This window comes from Puma concolor, chromosome B1 (assembly GCF_028749965.1).
Source record: "Puma concolor isolate L17-30 chromosome B1, mPumCon1.1.hap2, whole genome shotgun sequence".
NCBI classification, from domain to species: Eukaryota; Metazoa; Chordata; class Mammalia; order Carnivora; family Felidae; genus Puma; species Puma concolor.
The window spans coordinates 160,033,584-160,042,754 of NC_141670.1; the positions used below are offsets into that span (position 1 = coordinate 160,033,584).

The 9,171-nt window shown below is 38.7% G+C and overlaps 1 pseudogene; it reads left to right on the top strand.

Moving 5' to 3' along the window:
- Positions 1-3,392: 3,392 nt before the first annotated feature.
- On the top strand, positions 3,393-5,402 carry LOC112858700 (transforming acidic coiled-coil-containing protein 3 pseudogene; annotated as a pseudogene).
- The last annotated feature ends 3,769 nt before the right edge of the window (positions 5,403-9,171 follow it).

Sequence of the window (9,171 nt, forward strand, 5' to 3'; positions counted from 1 at the left end):
GTGCACCATGGAGATAAATGTTTGAGACAAGTACACAATATGGATAGCCATTAGAGTGGATGAAATTAACAGAGAAGTGAGCATAAATCAGAAGATGAGTAGACAAAAGAGAGACCTGGACCACTCTGACATTAAAGGATCAGGGAAGGAAAACCAGAAAAGGAAGCAGGGAAGGAGCAGTCTCTGAGGAAGTTTGCCAATCTAAAATCCAGAGAAAGAAAAAAAGGGTGAGTGACCAACCAATATGTCATTGGCTGCCATCTTCTATTAAGACAAGGACCAAGAAATGACTTTATTAACATGGAGATCACTGCTCCAATTGAAAAGAACTGGTTTTAAAAGGATACAGAAAACTAATTTGGGTAAGTTTAAAAGAGGTTAAGAGAAGAAAAATTTAGGGCAGTAAATACAGGCAACTCTTGTAAAGAATTTTGCTACAAACATGAGCTTGAACATGAAGAAACAACTAAAAGAAGAATGAGAATCAATATCACTTTTGCAATATGGGAAAAACAAGAGCATGTTTGTCTGCTAATAGGATTGATCCAGAAGAGAGGAAAGAAATTGTGATGTTAGATGCTAGAGGAGAGAACTGCTGGAGAGTTGACCTGGAACAAGAAATCAAGCTCAGATTGAAGGAATAGCTTGAGATTGGAGCAAGAGTTCATTCACTACTACACCACATTCATGGATATAGATGAGAATAGAAAAATAAATGTGAATGTGGGAATCTGTGGGTATTTTAATTATTATTATTATTTGCTTTAAATTCTTCAGCTAAGCAAGGAGGAATTTCAAGAGCTGAGAGTAGGATGACAGAGAAATGGTGGAGTATGAGAAAGGGGAAGATGAGTAATAAGTCTCCAGAAAAAAAAGGAGACAAAGAGCTGAGGGCAGGTGGGTGAGAGAAACTTGCTATTACAGCCAGACAAAATTAAGAAAATAGTCAAGATCAATGCTAATAAAATTAAAGGGAGAGCTATCACATATATCATCCTATGTATGCAAAAGTTCTCAAAAAATACCTTGGGCTAGGGGAGTATAGGTCAATGTGACAGAAATTCCCTAACTAGAAGAGACCTTAGTGCAGGAATGGAATTAGAATTAGAATTTAGAATTAGAATTTAGTTCATGTTCAGGAACTATTTCGGGGCCACGGTGATACCATCACTGTGGCTGCTGCATCATATTTAGAGCAGTGTGTATGGGTCAGGTGCTGAGCTGGAGTTTAGAATTATTACTTCATCTATCCTTTACTGCAAAATTACAAAACAAAAATAAATATATTTATTTGTAGACTAGCAAAGTGACATTTAGAGGAGTTCAGTAACTTGCCTAAAGCTCAAGCTTGTAAGACGTTGGCACAGCCTGAAATACATGCAGTTACACACACTTTCACTTCTCAACTACTTCTTGAAGAATAAATTTTCATTTTACCAACAGCTTCTTTCAGAATCTGATTTACTTCATTTAATTAGTCTAAAGCCACCCCACTTACTCTAAAATAATCATTTGGTCTTTTGAATCCCATAAGTATTCTGTTTTGTGGAGATGTAATTCAAGTGTAAGTAATCATGTATAATTTCATGTGTTGCTACTGAAAAATTTGGAAAATACATTCATATTTATTTTTCCATTTCAACTGTACTTCAATAAAAATGAAATAGAATAAAATAAAATAAAATAAAATAAATAAACAATACATCCATATTTCCATCAACATCTTAAGACCTTTATTCATATCCCCTCTTGGAAAATATCTACCCAAACTGAAAATCCTGTCTCTCTTTGTCTCCGTCTTTTATCTCTTTGCTTCTTCTGTTCTTTCTAAAGACCTGGTTGTACCCTGACATTTCCTAATTCCTTTTTGCTGACCTTCTACCTTTCAGTTTATCCTTTCCATCCCCACTGTTACAGGTCTTTCCTTGATGATCAGTCTCCATATATGTCACTTTGAAGATTTCCTGCTATGACTTTCGGAAATAATGGCTCAAAATTCCTTTATCTGCTGACACGGCCCCCTTTTCTTCCTTTGTTATCATCACTATGACGCAGCTCAGACCCTAAGTTCCAGTGTTAGGAAACGCCCTAGCTAACTTATATGTATGCATTTAGCATTTATCCTAAGCAATAATTTATTTAGAATCTACCCTTTGCCAGGTAGTGACATGCCTGGATAAAATCACATGCTTCTATATTACCAAACCAAAAATGCTTTAAATAATAAAAACCAAGAGATAAGAAAGTCACCCCAGAATCAGGCTAATATTAGATGTTTTAGGATCTAAATTCAGCAACTGTTGTCAAAACCAAAAACAAAAAATGTATAGTCAATATCATCTTAGAAAGAGATACAAATTCTCTAATAAGTCTACACAGGGAGTTTTTTTCTGTTATTGTCTCTTCGGTTGAACACCAGAATGCCTTAGATCTGAGAGTCAAACAGTATGAAAAATAAGTATCTTTATTACTCAGGATAGTGAGGTTCTCAGATGATGAGAAGCACATGGGAATTGAGACTGACTGAGGGAAGAGCCGATCCATGCCTGCCCTCTTAGATTTATTTGGGCAGAAGCTCATTAGATAGAATGGCAGCCAGGGTACTACAGATATTATATATACCCTATATGGAATTTACCCTATATGGAATTCCCTATATGGAATTTAGGGTATAAACCGTTATAGCTCTTTCTGTTTATTTATTTTTATTTATTCATTTATTTGTTTACACCAGGAGCCAAGTTAAATGTGCCTATGATTTTTTTTAAGCTTTTATTTTAATTCCAGTCAGTTAACGTGTTCTATTAGTTTCAGCTGTATGATACGGAAGCAACACTTCCATACATCACCCAGTGCTCCTCATGATAAGTACACTCCTTAATCCCCATTACCTCTCTAACCCATCCATTCACCCCCGTCCCCTCTGGTAACCATCAGTTTGTTCTTTATAATTAAGAATCTACAGGGGTGCTCCTGGGTGGCTCAGTCAGTTAAGCGTCAGACTCTTGGTTTTAGCTCAAGTCATGATCTCACAGTTGAGCCGTGAGTCAGGCTCCTTGCTGACCATAGAGCCTGCTTGGTATTCTCTCTCTCTCTCTCTCTCTCTCTGTCTCTCTCTGTCTCTCTCATTCTCTCTGCCACCCCCCCACTCATGCTCTCTCTCTCTCAAAATAAATAAACTTAAAAAAAAAAAGAGTCGGTTACTTGATTTTTCTCTCTCATTTTCCCTTTGTGTGTATTGTTTCTTAAATTCCACATATGAGTGAAATCATATGGTATATGTCTTTCTCCGACTTATTTCACTTAGCATTATACTTTCTAACTTCATCTTTGTCATTGGGAATGGCCATATTTCATTCTTTTTTATGTCTGAATAATATTCCATATATATAATGGAATTAGAGAAAAGTTTTATATCCACCTCTGAAATCCTAGAAGACCCTTCCCAGCTGCCTCCTCAAGACAGAACAGAAGACACTCACAGAGCTGCCAGAGAAAGCTCAAACCTGCTCACTGCTTCCTCAGGCATGGCTACTTTGCTCCCTGGTACTCACCCCAAAGGAGTATGTGAAGAAGGGCCCCTCATAGACATGCCTGGTGAGGCCGGCCAACCCTGAAGACACTTCTGGTTCTGGTAACATTATCCTGACCAGCCCTCTGAAGCCTGGAGGGGCCACATCCCCAAGTCCTCAGAAGGAAGAAGCTGATGGACAAAGGGCCACCTCTTGGAGGAGCCGGCCCATAGGGCTAGAATTTGATTTCTCTGACAATGTCATCAGCAAAAGTTTACCCCCACAAGGAAACTGAGGAAAAGACGTGGCATTAAGCCTCCTTCTAGGATACCAGAGGCAAGGCAGAAAAATGCACCTGAGGAGGTGGGTGTGGGGCCCATTCCCCTTCTCCAGGGGTCTTACAACCTGGACTGAAACAAGCTGGATGACCTGAACTTTAAGTCATTTGAAAGTGGAGGAGAGGCCCAGCCCCCAGAATAGGCCAGCAGGGCCTGTGGCCAGGCATCTGCATGCTGGTCTGGAGGCCACAGGGCACTTCCCTCCAAGCCATAAGGTGCCTTCAGCCTGGGTAGATGACACACCTGGGATGCACACCGCCTCAGGGACCCTGGGCACAGTGGGTGAGGAAGAAGCTGCCAACTGTGCCAGTACATCAGTGTCCCCTACTCCTAGGCGTGAACTGGAGCCGGCCGCAGACCTGGTTGAGGAGCACTTCAGAAACCCAGCTGAGGCTCAGGAGCCAATGTAGATTATCTGGAGCAGTTTGGGAGTTCCTCATTTAAGAAGTCAGACCCGAGAAAAGAGTCCTTGTAACTCAAGTTTGACCCACTCCTGAAGGATAGTCCTCACACAGGTGCCTGTGGCTCCAGGGACCAGAAGTGCACAGAACATGGCCCTGCCTTCCTGGGTAAGCCCTCCTCAGGGGAAGCTAAGGGTACTTGACTTCCCAGGAGCCCTAGGTACTCCCGTGCTGGACACCCCTCGATATGTCATTGGATCTAGGGGTCCACTGCTGCCCGTGGGGTCCATCATGGACTTGCTACAGTATAGCTAGAAGGATGTGGGTAGAGCAGTGGAAATCATGCCAGAGGAGAACATGTTGCTAAGGAGCCAGTGTGAGGCATTCCATGCAAAGAATCCGAAGATAGGGAAGATGATGGGCAGGTTTGAAGGAATTGTGTACCAGGCGATGGAGGAGGCTCAGAAACAGAGGGAACTTGCAAAAGCTGAGATCCAGATGATTCTTTTTTTTTTTTAAATTTTTTTTTTCAACGTTTATTTATTTTTGGGACAGAGAGAGACAGAGCATGAACTGGGGAGGGGCAGAGAAAGAGGAAGACACAGAATCGGAAACAGGCTCCAGGCTCTGAGCCATCAGCCCAGAGCCTGACGCGGGGCTCGAACTCACGGACCGCGAGATCGTGACCTGGCTGAAGTCGGATGCTTAACCAACTGCGCCACCCAGGCGCCCCATAGATCCAGATGATTCTGAAGGAAAAAGACCAACTCACTGCAGACCTGAGCTCCATGGAAAAGTCTTCCTCTGACTTCTTCATGGGGTTTGAGAAACAGAAGGAGATGATCAAGGGGTATCCCATGAATGGAGAATCACTGAAGAAGTGTCTCAAAGATTACATAGCAGAATTGAAAACGAAGGCCAGAGGTACCAAGCTCTGAAGTCCCACGCAGAGGAGAAACTCCAGCTCGCAAAGGACAAGATCACTCAGGCGTGAAGCAAGGCCCAAGTCGAGGCCTTGGCCTTCCAGGTAAGCCTGAGAAAGGAACAGATGCACATCCACTCACTGGAGAAGACATTGAGCAAAAGACTAAGGAAAAGGAGGAACTACTTGAATCTGTGATGACTTCATCTCCAAGATGGGAAAGGTCTGATGTGGAAGCCCCTTCCCCAGCCCCCAAGTGCCTGTGTCTGTGTCTGTCTGATTGTGTGTCTGTGGAAGGTTTCATGTTATTTCTTTTCTCTTAACCTCACCTCAGTTCTAAACTTGATTGCATTAACAAGAAGACTAAATAAAGTTTCCCTTCAGTTTGCGTGTCTATATATCTACTATTATATAGTAGATAGATATCACTTCTTTTTCTTTATCTATTCATCTGTTGATGGACAAAGGCTGTTTCCATAATTTGGCTATTGTAATAATGTTGCTATAACCATAACATAGGGGTGCAGGTATCTCTTTGAATTAGTGTTCTTGTATTATTTGGGTAAATACCAAGTAGTGTGATTGTGATTACTAGGTCATAAGGCAGTTCTTTTTTAACTTTTTTATCTATCTATCTATCTATCTATCATACCATACCATACCATATACTATATATATATATATATATATATATATATATATATAAAACTCTTCAACACGCAAACTGAAGGAAACTTTATTAGTCTTCTTGTTAATGAAATCAGGTTTAGAACTGAGGTGAGGTTAAGAGAAAAGAAAAAACATGAAACCTTCCACAGACACACAGCCAGACAGACAGACACAGACACAGTCACTTGGGGGCTGGGGAGGAACCTCCATACTGTTTACCACTATGGCTGCACAAGTTTGCATTCTCACCAACCATGCACGAGGATTCCTTTTTGTCCACATCCTTGCCAATACCTATTGTTTCTTCTGTATTTTATTTTAGTATTCAGACAGGTTTGAAGTGATATCTCATTATAGTTTTGATTTTAATTTCCCCAATCATGAGTGATGATGAACATCTTTTCATGTGTCTGTTGGCCATCTATATGTTTTCTGTGGAGAAATGTCTGTTCATGTTTTCTGCCCATTTTTTAATCTAATTTTTTGGTTTGGGTGTTGAGTTTTCTAAGTTCTTTATAGATTTTGGATACTGACCCTTTACTGGACATGTAATTTGCAAATATCTTCTCCCATTCAGTAGATTGACTTTTAGCTTCATTTATTGTTTCCTTCTTTGGGCAGAAACTTTTTATTTTGATGTAGTCCCCATAGTTTATTTTTGCCTTTATTTCCTTTACCTCAGGAGATATATCTAGAAAGACGTTGTCATGGTTGATGTTAAAAAAGTTACTGCCTGCATTCTCTTCTAAGATTTTTATGGTTTCAGATCTCACATGTAGGTCTTTAATCCATTTTGAATTTCTATTTGTGATGGTGTAAGAAAATGGTCCAGTTTCATTCTTTTGCATGCTGCTGTCCAGTTTTCCCAACTCCATTTGTTTAAGAGACTTTTTCCTATTGTATTTTCTTGCCTCTTTTGCCAGAGAGTAATTGGCCATATAATTGCAGATTTATTTCTGGATTTTATATTCTGTTCCATTGATCTCTGTGTTTATTTTTGTGCCAGTACCATATTATTTTGATTACTACAGCTTTAAATATAACTTGAAGTCAATATTTTGATGCCTCCAGCTTTGCTATTTTTTTCAAGTTTGCGTTGGTTTTTGTCATTCTGTACAACTTTTAGGATTGTTTTAGTTCCGTGAAAAAAATGCTGGTTGTATTTTGATAGTGATTGCATTAAATGTGTAGAATGCTTTGGGCAGTATAGACATTTTAGTAATATTTGTTCTCAGTCTATGAGCATGAAATATCTTTCCATTTCTTTGTGTCATCTTTAATTTCCCTCATCAGTGTTTTTATAGTTTTCAGTACAGGTCTTCTCTTTGGTTAAGTTTATTCCTAGGTATCTTATTTTTCTGGGTGTAGTTGTAAATGGGATTGTTTTTTTAAACTTCTCTTTCTGCTGTTTCATTATTGGTGTATAGAAATGCAACAGATTTCTGTACATTGATTTTGTATCCTGTGACTTTACTGAATTTGTTTATCAGTTCTAGAAGTTTGTGGGTAGTGTCTTTCAGGTTTTCTTTTTTATTGAAGTTTATTTATCTACTTATTAGAGAGAGAGAGTGAGAGAGAGCAGGGGAGGGGCAAAGAGAGAGAACCCCAAGCTGGCTTCGCACTGTCATCGCAGAGCCTGATGTGGGGCTCAAATTCACAAACCATGAGATCAAGACCTGAGCTGAAATCAAGAGTCAGATGTTTAACCAACTGAGCCACCCAGGCTCCCCTCTTTTTTTTTTTTTTCATACTATCATGTTATCAGCAAATGGTGAAAGTTTTACTTCTTCCTCAATGATTTGGATGCCTTTTATTTCTTTCTATTGTTAGATTAATATGGCTAGGACTTCTAGTACTATTCCAGTTGACTAAAGTGGTAAGAGTGGATATCCTTGTCTTGTTCCTGACCTTAGGGGAAAAGCTCTGAGTTTTTTCCCATTAAGGATGATGTTAGCTATGGATTTTTCTTAGATCGTCTTTATTATGTTGAGGTATGTTCCCTCTAAACCTACTTTGTTGAGGTTTTCTATCATGAATGGATATTGTACTTTGTCAAATGCTTTTTCTGTGTCTTTTGAAAATGATCATATGGTTTTTATCCTTTCTCTTATTGATATGATGTATTACATTGATTGATTTGTTAATATTAAACCACTCTCACAGCCCAGGAATAAATCCCACTTGATCGTGCTAAGTGATTTTTTTTAAAGTATTGTTGAATTCTATTTGCTAGTATTTTATTTACAATTTTTGCATCTATCTTCATCAGGGATATTGGCCTGTAGTTTTCTTTTTCAGTGGTGTCTTTATTTGGTTTTGGTATAAATGTGCCTATGTTAAACACAATTGTATATCTACAGGCACTTATGAAACTCAAATATAAAACAGGCACTAGCCTTTGGTCACTATTATCAGTCAGAAAAGCCAATGTTCTGATTCCAGGCCCATACTTTGCTAGATACCCAAATTTAGTTTCTAGATATCTATTTTTATTACTTCCCAAGACGTTTATAAAACTAGCTTATAAACTCTGAAGTCTTCTACAATTATAAAACTATTATCATGGTATTCTCTAATGGATGTGATATTATCAGAAGTAGATTTTTTTTGGTCTTACGTTGTGTCTTATTTTCTGCAGGGGTGTGAAGAATGTTTATGAAGGGCACAGAACTCATTCATGGAGAAGGAAGAGATTTTTTTAAAGGCCTGTTGGCCAGATTAAGAGTAAACCTATTGTGTATAAAAATTGTGATTGAATGTGTGCTAGTAGAGTTATCAGGAAAGTTTAATCAGCCAGTTTAAACCACTTCTTAATCCCTGCCAGCATCTTACCCTTTACACCACTGTTTAATAGGAAAGCATAGGCATGTCAATAAAGGACATCACCACAATCAATGATTCCATGAAATGCTGGCTGTCACACCACCTGCCTAATCCACTATTACTCCATTGCCAATTCCACCTTCAAAGAAAAATGATAACACAGATATTTGATTGAATTTAGACGTCAGTCCTTCCTAGCATGTCAGTTATAAATTGCAGAAGCTAAATTGTATGACTTTTCCAAATAAAATCAGTTTTCAATGAAACTGTCCACCTTCATATCGATTCAGTTGGAATAAAACACAATCTTTTCACTACAAGTAATATTTCATCTTGGAAAATGATGCCATAAGAAATAATGTAAAAGTACTAATTAAACTCAACTGGCATCTATACTATGCAGTAAGCATGGAAATGTACTTTTGCAAATGTTTTGTGTTTTTTGAGCCTCTTTTATGATTCTTATATTCTTCCAACCATTTTCTCTTCAATGTACACTCAGGTAA